Genomic DNA, 15,919 nt, shown 5'->3' on the forward strand with positions numbered 1-15,919 from the left:
ACAATGGTAGTGATGATTTTGCATTATCTAATGATAGATAAGACCATAAGACCATAGGATTCCCCAACATTGACCTCATTATCCTAAGCCTCCAGCCCTCCCAGCCATGTCTTTTAAACACATCAGAGCATGTTGAAGTTAACATGCTTGTTAAAAAAATATTTTTTTAATGAAGATATACACCCTCTCCAAGATTTTCAATGAGATTAATGTCTTATTAAATTTGAAATAGTTGCATTTAGCTTTATCAGCTTACTAGGTTAACTACCAAACATGTTCAATTTTCTAGAAGTGAATGACATTAAGGTCTTCTTCCTGGACTTACCTTGTCATCTTCATTGTGTTCAAACCTCTAGATAATAAATTGTCCTTCGGATCCACATATTCAGCCTAGTTCCCAAGATCCGTAAGGCCCTCTTATGTATCAGGGCCTGTGTTGATTAAGCCTCTACAAGTTCTGTGTCCATTGAATACTTGTGGCATTAAAGCAATTTAAGTATAATGTATTTGCCTATTAGAATTATGTCCCCCAGAAAATGTGTTGTCCTTCATACCTATAAAATTGTCTGAACAGAATGTCATTCTGATTCACAGCAACACATGCATCAGATGTCATCTGCCAGTCAGAGTAAATCCAGTCAAGCTTAGAGGGAAAATTTATCTCCAGGCTGAATAAGAACCAATATTATAAAAATAATAAAAATGTAACCTAAATGAAAATTTCTACACTGCTATATTCAAGCGGAATATCGCTGGACACAGATTGATGTCTTTCCTTCAGATCATCAAAGTAGAGTTGTTGGGTAAATTTCATAGCTTGAATCCATTCAATTCTTCTAAAAGGATAACAAATCAAGGGTGTCTTTGAGAACTGGCCATGAATTGGCACCAAAACTGAGAGAAACAACTCTGAATATTCTCTTATTCTGATATGAGCTCTTTGAAGAGAGTGATGGTATCTTTCTCAGCATCATTCTCCATTTATGGGCTTCCGTACTTTCTGTGACAACTTCCCCTAATTTTCTGTTTTTTACCTATCATTATACAGACTTGGCATTCTGAATGAGAGTCTCTGGTTAAGCCATCTATACTGGCTATCCACAGGGCAAGTTTCAGGAATAGACCTACCAAAGTTTTCTTTTTGGTTTTGCCTCTGGAAGGTGTAGTATTAGGAAATTAAAATATAATGTGACTGCCTTTACCACTAGGAAGTTGGGTGTACATATCATCAATTCTAGTTTAAGCTCTGAAGAAAGGTCACTCTTCAGCCTACTCTTGTTTTATTCTGAGAAATTAAAATAGTGTCCTGAGAAAAAGTCTTCTTCTGCTGGTTAATAAGTGCAGTCCCTCTCCTGGTGTAATTGTATCTGTCAAGGTAATGGAAAACATTTTGTGATGTAGGAGACAGAGAAAATTTTATCATCGCATGATTCCCCCAACACAGGCCCCCACTCCCACCAACACTTATGACACCTTTCCAAAGAATTTGCTATTCACTCACATTCAGATGAAGTACACATTCACACAGATGAGGCAGCCAGCACTTCATTCTCTTACCATCTCCTATTCTAGTTACTATGGCTGTGTAGCAAATTAGTTCAAAGTTTACCTCAAGACTGTGAGCAAATTTCAGCATAAAACCATTATCTATTATGCACCTGAATAACACTGGTTAAGAATTCAGAAAGGCCATAATGGAGATCATTTATCACTGCTCCATTAAATCTGAGGCCTGAGAGGGAAGACTCCAAGCCTGGAGGCTGAAATAATCTGAAGGCTCTCTAAGTCACATGTTTGAAGGAAGATGTTGGCTGACAGTGAGAAGGACCTTGTTAACTTACCACCTGGGCCTATACATGTAGACTCCCCAAGTTGTCTTCCTCATAGGATGGTGGTTGGGTTCCCAGGACAAATATCTTTAGAGTGAGGAAGGTAGAATCTATGTACTGTTTAGGATTTGTCCTCAAAAGCCACAGAGTATCCCTTTTGCCATACTCCAGGGGTCGCCAACCACTGGTTTAGTGGTTGGCCACAGGGCTGAAGACAAGTAGTGGTCAATGGCCTGTTAGGAGCCAGGCCACACAGCAGGAGAGTAGCAGCAGGCGGGTGAGCAAGCGAAGTTTCATCTGCTCTTCCCCATCGCTGCCATTACCACCTGAACCATTCCCCCCATCGCTCCCATTACCGCCTGAACCATCTGCCCTATCGCTAGCATTACCACCTGAAACACTTGTCCCCAGTCCGTGGAAAAATTGTCTTCCACAAAACCGGTCCCTGGTGCCAAAAAAGATGGGGACTGCTGTGCTAAGCAATCCACAAGGTCAACCTCAGATTCAGTTGAGGGGGATATAGACCCCACCTCTCAGTGAAAGGAGTGTCAGTAACAGCAAAAGTAGAACTTATAAGGGGTTGTGGGGGAAGGATGGAGTGGGAGTTTGGGCTTAGCAGATCCAAACTAGTATATATAGGATAGATAAGCAACAGGGTCCTACTGTGTAGCACAGGGAACTATATTCAATATCTTGTGATAAACCATAATGGAAAAGAATATGAAAAACAATAAATAAATAAATAAATAAATAAATAAATAAATATCTATATCTGAATCACCTTGCTGTACAGCAGAAACTAACACAACATTGTAAATCAACTAACTTCAATAAAATATTTAAAATATTTTTTTAAATGTAAAACATGTAAGATAGGAGAGAGAAGAGAGAGGACACTAGAGAATTGTGGAAATCAGTGAAAGTCTAAAACATGGGTAATTGAAATTCAAGAATGTAAGGAGAGAGAATACAGAAAGCCAATATTTGAAATGATAATGAACACACGTTTCCAAAATCTGCTGAAAGATACTAGAAGGGAAAGGTATAACTGTTTTGGTAGTCTTTACTCCAGCATCAAGGATACCTGAGGAGTCAATTCTTGATTAAATCTACCTTAAAACATCACCTCAGGGAACTATTAGGAATTTGATTGTATTGGCTCAATGATAAATGAGAATTCAGCCCAGGGCTATGTACTGAATTAGCATCTGTATCTCAATGTCAATGTTGTTTATCAAGTAATGAATAACTAGATATGGTTAGATGCAGCTGCACTAGAAAATGGACATTATTATGTATCCCTTGAGAATTTTGCACCTAGCTAGTAACATAGCCTTGAGGGAATAATGTGAGCTGCTAAGGAAAATCGCTGCAAGGAAACCATGGTTTCTTTGAGTGGACCTCTTCCTCAAGTTATGTTAATCTCTCATAATTACACACATCTAGACTGTAGGATATCTGGGCCTTTGGAAATAGTGACTATAGGTCTTAGACTTTAGCTATTCTATGTTGGTTACCTCACCCTCAGAGAATATTGATACTCTTAGCTTTTAGCTAAGTACACTTGATATGAAGAGAAGCCTATTTACTCTCATGAATCTGACTGCCCATCCAAACCTATGACCACTTCTCCTTAAAAAGCAGAATGGGCATTGCAGGTAGATTGTAAATAAAGGGGGGCATAGAAAGTAGAAAATGGCTCTGAGATATTATTTTTTGGTGCTGCCAATCTCTTAAGAGGTAATACATCCACTGACATGGAAGGCAAAGTAAACAAAATCAAACAAAGAGAATGTTGAGACATATTTGAAACTGTGACAAGAAGAATAACATTCCTCCCCCACAAGATGCCTTTTCTATAGTTTCCTATATCTGTGGATATGTTACCTTGTATGGCAAAAGCATCTGCAGATTAAGTTAAGAATCTTGAGATTTTCCTGAATTATCTGAGTGGAAATAATGTCATCACAAGGGTTTTTATTAGAGGAAGGCAGGGGGATCAGAATCAGAGAAAGAAATATGATGATAGAAGAAGCTGTCAATTGGAGTGAAGTGGCCATGAGCTAAGGAATGCAGGCAGCTTCCAGTGCTAGAAAAGGGAAGTAAATAGATTCTCTCCTAGATCTTCCTGAAGGAATACCGTAAGTCCCCTACATATGAATGAGTTCCATTCCGAGAGCACGTTTGTAAGTTCCATTTGTTCGTAAGTCCAGCAGAGTTAGCCTAGGTACCCAACTAAAATAATTGATCATGTAGCTTCTTCCAACCCCAGGAAAAAAAAAAAAAAAAAAAACTGTTGCTTATTCAGTTGGGGTTTAGAATTCAAAGGTGGTTTTCCTACTGATCCTTGGAGGTCGCTATTTGGATATATGAAATGAGAAGGCACAGTGGTTCTTGGGCTATATGTTTGTGGGCTTGGCCACAACTAAAGATGCTGATGCAGTAAAATGCTGTTCAGAAATAATAAAGAAATGATGTAAAGATGAATCAGGAAATAGTTAACCATAGCCTGAAGTGGCTGCAAATGGATCCTGAGAAAATACAGCTCCACATCAGGTGCTGCTTATCCTCTGATCAAAATAACATCTAACAAAAGAAGTAAGCGTTTAGAACAAAGTATTGTACCTCAAAGCAATTCATTGGGTTATGTCTTTATATTAATATAGTCATTCCACTGGAGGCAATTTGACAAAAAACAAAACTGTTGTACAGATCTAGGAGATGCCTTATTACCCCCAAGTATCAGTTAAATTGAGAGTTGGATGAGGAAATAAAACACCTGTTAACAGAAATTTAGCTGAAGAGTAGTAGATTATATTCTTCAAAAAAATGGTCTCTCTCTCTCTTTCTTTTTCTATGCTTCCATTTGGACACTTTCAATTGACTTATCTTACAATTCACCACTCTGTCTCTCTCTTTATTTTTTGCTGTATATAGTCTACTATTAAATTCATTTTAGAGTTCTTGATTTTGTATGTTCTAGAACATCTAGATTTTTAAAAATTCACTTTATAGATTCCTGTTAAATTCTCTATGCATTTTTCCATTTTTCATATTTTTATATATTCTAGAACATATTAATCAGAATTATTCTAGGTCCTTGTTAGGTAACCCCAATACTTGAATCATCTGTGAGTATAATTCTATTTTTTTGTCTTTCATTTCCAGTCAAATGGTCCATGTTGTTTCTGTATCTTTTCAGATACTGTTATCTTCCTTTGGAAATTATTAACATTTCCTTCTTTCAGGAAAGTAGAGTGGTTACTAATCTCATTAACTATGGGCTGTCTTGAATTGAGTCTGGATTGCAATCCTTATAAATCTAGGTTTACCTTTGATTTGTCTTTGGGTTTCCAGGGTTTTCAACTATAATCCTCTTATATTTTGTGGACCATTGCTCTAGTGGTTGTTTTAACTCTAGTATATGCCTAATGAAGCTTTCAAAAATATCCTGTTTGCTTGTCAGTGACATTTTGCTAATGATTTTAGTCATGATTTCAAGCAACTTTAGGCTTTAGCAAATGTATTAAGAGAGAAGCAGTTATGTCTTTGAAATCCCCCAGTCTTCACCAGAAATTCTTGTTTCATCTTTGTCCAGCCACAGTACTACCCTCTGGGCTATGATCTGGATCTTCAACCTCCTGCTTTAATCAGAATTAGGAAATTCTCTTAGAGTAGAAGCAGCTATATCACCCAGGTCACTATTCCAAGATTTCTCCTGCTCTATGCCTTTGCACCTCTCATTTTTATCTACACTGTTAGCTTTCTGTCTCCTTCAAACAGGTAAGATCTGTATTTTGTTGGCTTTTCTAGTTATTTTAGGTAGAAGCACTGATTGGCTTTCAGAAACTTTATTTCACGAAACTGGGAAATATTTCAAAGCATAGTTTATTAGACTTTTTTCATGTAGAGGAAATTAGAAGTCATTAGAATCTCTTGTTAGAGCTCAATAGCATACTTGTGTATAAAATAACTATGTAACAACATAAACTGTATAGGTTATAGACACACATGTTAAATTGAAAACAAAATAAGAAAAAAGTGGACACAGAAATCTTATTTTCCCATTAAATTATGTTTGTAAAAAAATGTGTCTTTCACTGAGCCTAAAAGCATCCACATACTGAAAGCATATGTTTAAATTTTTGACCAATCTGGCTGCCCGGCCAAGCATTAGATGGTTATTAATGATACAATGCATGGTGCATAACAAAAGTAAACAACTGAGGTGGGCTTTTTTGTGCATGTGCTTTGGTTTTTGTCTTTTAGTTTTTCTCTGTAGTTTTTTTTTTTCTGATGAAAATATGTAACAGCAAAGTGTTTAGATTAAAAAAAAACCTGAGGTGCTGCTATTCAAAGAATGGCAATAAATTTTTTATCTTATGTGATTGTAAATATAGATTTCCCTAATAATAATATATATTATACACATTATTTCAATTAGAAAACATTATTCACAGGAATATTTTACCTAAAAGTCTTATTAAATATAAAGGTTTATATTCTAATTATCTTAATTCTAGCATTTGATTCTTAATAAGAGATAATGATATATTCTTATTTTTTCTTATTTATTTCAAATATTATTGTCTCTAGTGCATTTTATTTTTAGTTTCTCACTGTGTAAAACATAAGACCAATATTGAAATACATCCTAAATTATTTTTTCTAAGGTAGCCATATTGTATTATTATTACTATTATAATTATTCCTTTTTGACCACCAAGAAAGGAGGCAAATCAAACAATGAGTAATTATAATACCTTCCCACTTGATCCAATATAATCAACCACTAGACCAAATGTCCAGCTTTTTTTGGAAGTAAATCATATTAGATTAGAATTGAAACACATTGCTATGTTGTAATATGCTGGTCCTTAATTAAATTCACAGCATCTTCCATGCAACAGGAAAAGTTTAATCCATATGTTCTGACTAAAAGTGGGGCATACAAAATTCCCAGTGTGGGCTATTATCTGATCCATTATGATGGCAGGTTTTTTGTTAAAAGTTGATTTGTAGGCTAATTTGGAAATTCTTAAGTGAATTATTTCAGCATGTTATCAAAAAGTGCCCTTGGGCTATTGCAAATTATGATAGCATAATTATTATCATAGGGAGATAAATTTTGTTTGCCTGAATTCTGTTCCTGGCTATCTTTGTGGGTACTTATTCAGATTAGCGTCATCTCTGTGTTAGCAAATAGCACATGTGGCTATTTTACGTGTCACTAAAAAGGCAAAATAATACTTATTAAATGGTCAGGTTATTTAATCAATAGACATTCATATAACAGAGACCAGAGAAATCATAATACAGTAATACACTTTAAATTTCTTGATTTAAATGAATGCCCCTAAGGGCTTTCATCATTTTAATTAATTACCAAAAATTGTTCCATTAGTAAATATATGTATAGGAAAGTCAATTACATATTACATCTTAGTATTTCATTCTAGACTTGTAGAACTTACTCATGGTTTTTGTCTGTTTGTTTTAGTAATATAGGCCACTTCAGCAGATACTGTAATATATATATATATATATATAAATTATGTATTTCTGATATAGTTAGTGGATAAAAATGTTGCATAGAAAATGTATCTGTTGACATCTCACCACTTATTGTTCCAAGGAAAAATTTCTAAACCTCAAAAATAATAATGAACAAGAGAACAATATTTTATATTAATTACTTCTGAAGTATTATTTCTAAGATATATAGTGTAGCCTCTACATATGAGATCAATAAACTTAAAAGAATACTTTTTCTCTCTCATTGACTAATTTCATGTACTTTTTGACTTCTGTGTTCTAGTTCGGAGTAATTCACTCCCAGATTTTTATCAAGTTGTGTTACTTATGTACAAAAGCTCATTGTAGTTATCAATTAATGACCTATCCTGGCCCCTTCAAATCTACTATTATACATTGTCAGAAATTATAACTTTTCTCTGTACAAGATGAGTGCAGAGAGGAGGAACAGGAAGCTCTTCATTCTGGAATGTGTGTTTATTTTATATCAAGGTGTAGAGAGAAAATGAAGAGCTGATCGTGTTATTGGGGAAGGTTTTTCTCATACACTAAATTGAAATAAAGAAGACTAAAAATGTAGCTGTTTATCTATCACACAGAATGTCCAAAATATAATACATATTCAACATAATTGAACACCCCAAAAGAAGTATAAAGAGTATTCAGTGCACTAAATTAAACAGTAATATGCTGAACTATCATACAAAAATCACCTTGACTGAATTAAAGAGAAAAACATATTAATGGAAAAATTTGAAATCAGTTAAATTAAGTTGTTTCAGTTTCAGGGTAATAGAAAAACTAAGAAACATGTTTAAAGGGGGATTTATTCACTGGAACACAGATCTTTTAATGAGAAGAATAAGATTTAAAATTTTTTATTGTAATAACAACAACAATTTTTTTGTGAATTCTGTAAGACTTATCAGTGTGGTTAGCTACAGCCTGAAGGTCATTCATGATGATCAGATATTTACACTCCTCAGTGAAGGCTCGAACAGCACAAGTCCAGAAAGATGCTCAGATTGAGGAAGGGAGGTGAAAAGATACTGGGGTCCGAAGGCCAAACCAGGCAGAAAAATGTGTCTGCTCAGTACTTGCGTGAGATTGAGATGGCCAAGTTGCAGAGGGACAACTAGCTGAAGAAGGCCAAATATGACATCTAGGTCAACACCCTCTGAGCACAGGGTGACCTGGCCAATCAGCTTGAGGTGGCCTAGACTAAGCAGCAGCTGGAGGAGCAGAAGGCACAGGTGCAGGTGATGGAGCAGCCCAGTAGGGGGCAGTGCAGGAGCAGGAAATGGCCTTGCTAGAGCTAGAGATTCGAGGTCAGAGTATATTTTTGTGGGTTTTTTCTCCCCATTTAAGTGCTTTATTGATTCCCTTATATTGTTTTCAATTCATGATGTATTTTTGTAACAAGAGGCCTATACACTGAAAACAAGGTAGGAAGCAGGGAAGAAATCAATATCAGAAGATGCCTTCTAGAATCTTAGTTAAAGTCTTTGAATGAAAAAGTAAACTTCCAGTTAACTCAAATAGGATAAAAGAAATTGACCTGGTGAAGCTAATTCAAATGATGACAGAACACAAATAAGAAAAGAAATGTTGGCCAAATAGGGGAGAAAAAGGAACCTTTGTACACACTTGGTAGGAATGTAAATTGGTGCAGCCAGTGTGGAAAAGAGTATGGAGGTTTCTTAAAAAACTACAAATAGAACTACCATATGATCCTAATTCCACTCCTGGGTATATATCCAAAAAAAACAAAAATACTATTTCAAAAAGATACATGCACCTCAGTTTTCATAGCAGCATTACTTACAATAGCCAAAAATATGGAAGCAAGCTAAATGTCCATCAAGAGATAAATAAAGAAGATGTGGTGAGGGAGACCTTCAAGATGATGGAGAAGTAAGATGTGGAGATCACCTTCCTCCCCACAAATACATCAGAAATACATCTACATGTGGAACACCTACAGAACACCTACAAAGATTCCTACACAGGATAAATCCAAGGAGAAACATGCCAAGACACATACTAATCAAACTACAAAAATTAAATACAAAGAAAAAATATTAAAAACAGCAAGGAAAAGACAACAAATAACATACAAGGGACTCCTCATAAGGTTAACAGCTGACCTTTCAGCAGAAACACTGCAAGCCAGAAGGGAGTGTCAGGAAATAATTAAAGTGGTGAAAGGGAAAAACCAAGATTACTCTACCCAGCAAGAATCTCATTCAGATTCAATGGAGAAATTAAAACCTTTACAGAAAAAGAAAAGCTAAGAGAATTCAGTACCACCAAACCAGCTTTACAACAAATGCTAAAGGAACTTCTCTAGGCAGGAAACACAAGAGAAGGAAAAGATGTACAATAACAAACCCAAAACAATTAAGAAAACTGTAAGAGGAACATACTTATTGATAACTACCTTAAATGTAAATGGATTAAATGTTCCAGCCAAAAGACATAGACTGGCTGAATGGATGCAAAAACAAGAGCTGTATATATGCTGTCTACAAGAGACCCACTTCAGACCTAGGGACACATACAGACTGAAAGTGAGGGGATGAAAAAGATATTCCATGAAAATGGAAATTAAAAGAAAGCTGGAGAAGCATTCTCATATCAGACAAAATAGACTTTAAAATAAAGAATATTACAAGAGACAAAGAAGTACACTACATAATGATCAAGGGATCAATACAAGAAGAAGATATAACACCCATATTTATGCACCCAATTTAGGAGCACCTCAATACATAAGGCAAATGCTTACAGCCATAAAAGGGGAAATCGACAGTAACACCATCATAGTAGGGGATTTTAACATCCCAGTTTCACCATTGGAAAGATCATCCAAAACTAAAATAAATAAGGAAACACAAGCTTTAAATGATACATTAAACAAGATGGACTTAATTGATGTTTATAGGACACTCCATCCAAAAACAACAGAATACACATTTTTCTCAAGTGCTCATGGAACATTCTCCAGGATAGATCATATTTTGGGTCACAAATCAAGCCTTGGTAAATTTAAGAAAACTGAAATCATATCAAGTATCTTTTCTGAGCACAATGTTGTGAGACTAGATATTAATTACAGGAAAAAATCTGTGAAAAATATAAACATATGGAGGCTCAACAATACACTACTAAATAACCAAGAGATCACTGCAAAAATCAAAGAGGAAATCAAAAAATATCTAGAAACAAATTACAATGAAAACACAATGATGAAAAGCCTATGGGATGCAGCAAAAGAGGTTCTATGAAGGAAGTTTATAGCAACACAATGCTACCTCAAGAAACAGGAAATACCTGAAATAAACAACCTAACTTTACACCAAAAGCAATTAGAGAAAAAAGAACAAAAAATCCCCAAAGTTAGCAGAAGGAAAGAAATCGTAAAAATCAGATCAGAGATAAATGAAAAAGAAATGAGGAAAACAATAGCAATTATAAATAAAACTAAAAGATGGATCTTTGAGAAGATGAACAAAATTGATAAACCATTAGCCAGACTCATCAAGAAAATAGGGAGAAGACTCAAATCAATAGAATTAGAATGAAAAAGAAAAACTAACAACTGACACTGCAGAAATACAAAGGATCATGAGAGATTACTACAAGCAACTATATGCAAATAAATTGGACAACCTGGAAGAAGTGGACAAATTCGTAGAAAAGCAAAACTTTCTGAGACTGAACCAGGAAGAAACAGAAAATATAAATAGACCAAACACAAGCACCAAAATTGAAACTGTGATAAAAATCTTCCAACAAACAAACACCCCAGACAAGATGGCTTCACAGTTGAACTCTATCAAACATTTAGAGAAGAGCTAACACCTATACTTTTCAAACTGTTCCAAAATATAGCAGAGGGAGGAACACACCCATACTCATTCTATGAGGCCACCATCACCCTGATACCAAAACCAGACACAGATGTCACAAGGAAAGAAAACTATAGGCCAATATCATTGATGAACATAGATGCAAAAATCCTCAACGAATTACTAGCAAACAGAATCCAACAACACATTAAAAGGATCATGCAGCATGGTCAAGTGGAGTTTAACTCAGGAATGCAAGGATTCTTCAATATAAGCAAAACAATCAATGTGATACACTATATTAACAAATTGAAGGAGAAAAACCGTATGATAGTCTCAATAGATGCAGAAAAAGCTTTTGACAAAATTCAACGCCATTTTATGATAAAAACCCTCCAGAAAGTAGGCATAGAGGGAACTTACCTCAACATAATAAAGGCCATATGTGACAAGCCCACATCCAACATCATTCTCAGTGGTGAAAAACTGAAACCATTTCTCTAAGATCATGAACAAGAGAAGGTTGTCAACTCTCACCACAATTATTCAACATAACTTTGGAAGTTTTAGTCAGAGTAATCAAAGAAGAAAAAGAAATAAGAGGAATCCAAATCAGAAAAGAAGAAGTAAAGCTGTCATGGTTTGTAGATGACATGATACTATACATAGAGAATCCTAAATATGTTACCAGAAAACTACTAGAGCTAATCAATGAATTTTGTAATGTAGCAGGTACAAAATTAATGCACAGAAATCTCTGGCATTCCTATACACTAATGATGAAAAATCTGAAAGTGAAATTAAGGAAACACTCCCATTTACCACTGCAACAGAAAGAATAAAATACCTGGGAATAATCTTACCTAAGGAGAAAAATGACCTGTATGCAAAAAACGATATGACATTGATGAAAGACATTAAATATGATACAAATAGATGGATAGATATACCATGTTCTTGGATGGGAAAAATCAACATAGTGAAAATCACTATACTACCCAAAGCAATCTACAGATTCAATTCAATCCTTATCAAACTACCAATGGCATTTTTCACAGTAGAACAAAACCTTTCACATTTGTATGGAAACACAAAAGACCCCAAATAGTCAAAACAATCTTGAAAAAAGAAAAATGGAGCAGGAGGAATCAGGCTCCCAGGCTTCAGATTATACTACAAAGCTGCAGTAATCAAGACAGTATGGTACTGGCACAAAAACAGAAATATAGATCAATGAAACAGGATAGAGAGCCCAGATATAAACTCACACATGTATGGTCACCTTATTTTTGATAAAAGGGTGAAAAGACAGTCTCTTCATTAAGTGGTGCTGGGAAAACTGGACAGCTACCTGTAAAAGAATGAAATTAGAACACTCTCTAACACCATACACCAAAATAAAGTCAAAATGGATTAAAGACCTAAATATAAGACCAGACACTATAAAACTCTTAGAGGAAAACATAGGAAGAACACTCTTTCACATAAATCACAGCAAGATCCTTTTTGACCCACCTCCTAGAGAAATGGAAATAAAAACAAAAGTAAACAAATGGGGCCTAATGAAACATAAAAGCTTTTGCACAGCAAAGGAAACCATAACCAAGACCAAAAGACAACCCTCAGAATGGGAGAAAATATTTGCAAATGAAGCAACTGACAAAGGATTCATCTCCAAAATGTACAAGCAGCTCATGCAGCAGCTCAATATCAAAAAAACAAACAACTGAATCCAAAAATGGGCAGGAGACCTAAATAGACACTTCTCCACAGAAGATATACAGATTGCCAACAAACGCATGAAAGGATGTTCAACATCACTTATCATTAGAGAAATGCAAATCAAAAATACAATGAGGTATCACCACACATCAGTCAGAATGGCCATCATAAAAAAATCTATGAACAATAAATGCTGGAGAGGCGATGGAGAAAAAGGAACATTCTTGCACTGTTGGTGGGAATGTAAATTGATACAGTCACTAGGGAGAACAGTATGGAAGTTCCTTAAAAAACCTAAAAATAGAACTACCATATGACCCAGCAATCCCACTACTGGGCATATTTCAAAACGATAATTCAAAAAGTCATCTACCACAATGTTCACTGCAGTTGTACAATAGCCAGAACATGGAAGCAACCTATGTGTCCATTGACAGATCAATGGATAAAGAAGATGTGGCACATATATACAATGGAATATTACTCATCCATAAAAAGAAATGAAATTGAGTTATTTGCAGTGAGGTGGATGGACCTAGAGACTGTCATACAGAGTGAAGAAAGTCAGAAAGAGAAAAACAAACACAGTATGCTAACACATATGTATGGAATCTATAAAAAAGAAAAAAAAAGTTCTAAAGAGTCTAGGGGCAGGACAGGAATAAAGACGCAGAGGTAGAGAATGGACTTGAGGACATGGGGAGGGGGAAGGGTAAGCTGGGACAAAGTGAGAGTGACATGGACATATATATACTACGAAATGTAAAATAGATAGCTAGTGGGGAACAGCCACATAGCACAGGGAGATCAGCTTGGTGCTTTGTTACCACCTAGCGGGGTGGGATAAGGAGGGTGGGAGGGAGTTGTAAGAGGGAGGAGATATGGGGATATATGTATATGTATAGCTGATTCACTTTGTTATAAAGCAGAAACTAACACAACGTTGTAAAGCTATTATACTCCAATAAAGATATTAAAAAATAAATCAATAAATTTCAGCCCCATATAAAAAAAAAGATATTGTATATATACACAAACACACATACACACATGCATACCCATAGACACTCACACACACAATGGAATACTACTCAGCCATAAAAAGAATAAAATGTTGCCATTTGCAACATCAGGGATGGACTTGAAGGACATTATGTTAAGTGAAATAAGTCAGACAGAGAAAGGCAAATACTGTATGATATCAGTTATTTGAGGAATCTAAAAATTACAACAAACTAGTGTATATAACAAAAAGGAACAGACATATATAGAGAGAACAAACTACTGGTTACCAGTGAGGAGAGAGAAGAGGGCAGGGGCAGGATAGGGGTAGGTGAGTAATAGGTACACATTATTATGTGTAAAATAAGCTGCAAGTATGTATTGTACAACACAGGGAATATAGCCAATATTTTATAGTAACTATAAATGGAGTATAACCTTTAAAAATCATGAATCACTATATTGTATACCTGTGACTTATATAATATTGTACATTAACCATACTTCAATAAATAAAGAAATTAACACTAATAAAGAATTTAAAAAAAGAAGAAGACAATGGGAGCCCAGTGCTGCAAGCCTGAAGCACATAGTCAATACAGATAATTCCCAGCTGATAACACAGAGAGAGGCAGAAGATGTTTCTGTATGGATGCATGAGGAGACCAAGGCCTTTGCCCTAGAGGCCAGAGTCCCAGGCCAAATCTAAGCAGGTGGCCAAGAAAGCAGTAACTTTCCAGCTGTACCAGGAGGCTGCTCAGCTGATGCTGCTAGAGAACATGCCACAGGTGGCAGGAAGGACCAGTGGTCCTTTGACATCAGCCAATAAGGTCATGCTGGCATCCCGTGGAAGTGGAGCCATGGGAGTGGCCAGAATGACCTGTGAAGTACTGGACATCCTGAGCCACTGCCCTGAGAGTGTGGAGAGACTCACAGGTGTCAGCAGCTCCCAGGTAGACCACCAGCACTTGCAAACAGCCTGAGGCCTCAAATTTCACTGATGCCTAGAGTCATGGCTCAAGTTCCCTGAATGATCCCCTATTGCATGCACTTCAACTGGCCACTCTGAACATGTTCCTTGACAGCTGTTGTTCCACCCTCATCTCTCCTTGCCAAATTGTCTGTGCCTTGCCTCAGAGGGGAAGAGTTTCTCCCCTTCCCAACTCTACACTGTCAAGACTTCCAGTCCCCTGTGGGCCCCATGCCAACCTTCTGATTACCCCACCCCACCTCAACTCATTTAACTTTACATTTCCAGTCAAATTAGACTCTGAGCCTGTTGTCTAGAATTATTTGCTGACTTAGGTTAAAGGATTTCCTGAAGGTTCTCAATTTCACTTACTAAATAAATTGCTCTTAATAAGTTTAAAGAAAAAAGTTTGGTTCATTTTTTGCAACAAATAGAGTGATATGTAGTCTCCATTCAGTAACATACAATAAGGAAACACTTTTCTTTATGATGCTCTAAATGATACAAATGTGCTATTTTAGAGGGAAAAGCCCTCCCTTCCATCTAATTTTGGAAGTCTTGGTGTGAGATGGGGTCTAATTTTTCTAGTAAAGAGTTGAAGATGAACATTTAATTTTTCTCCTTGTCCTGGTGTTAAGGTCACAGACAAATGAAGATGCTAACTAAGAATTTAAGTCTCCACTAAATAACTTGAAAGCAAAAGGGTAGTTTAGAACTCACCTATAGAACCATATTTCCAAAATCTGCAGCAATAGTGACCAGTGGTGGTAGCAATTGTATCCAGCAGCAGCAATGACTAGCAAGAAAAAAATGAGATTTATTTTCTTTTGGTAGTGTTGTTGATGGTAGTGTGTATTTGTGTTTCTTACCTAAATGTGGTTATCAGATAAAATACAGGATGCACAGTTAAATTTGAATTTAAGGTAAACCTCAAGTTCTATTTTTAATAAGTATACTCTGAATTTTGCATGGGGCTACTTCTACTACTTCTTTTTTGTTGCTATTATTTA

At 35.8% G+C, this 15,919-nt stretch overlaps 1 pseudogene; it reads left to right on the top strand.

The window, feature by feature from the left end:
- The first annotated feature begins 8,664 nt into the window (after positions 1-8,664).
- Positions 8,665-14,922, top strand: LOC116742953 (annotated as a pseudogene).
- The last annotated feature ends 997 nt before the right edge of the window (positions 14,923-15,919 follow it).

Source organism: Phocoena sinus, chromosome 18 (genome assembly GCF_008692025.1).
Source record: "Phocoena sinus isolate mPhoSin1 chromosome 18, mPhoSin1.pri, whole genome shotgun sequence".
NCBI lineage: Eukaryota > Metazoa > Chordata > Mammalia > Artiodactyla > Phocoenidae > Phocoena > Phocoena sinus.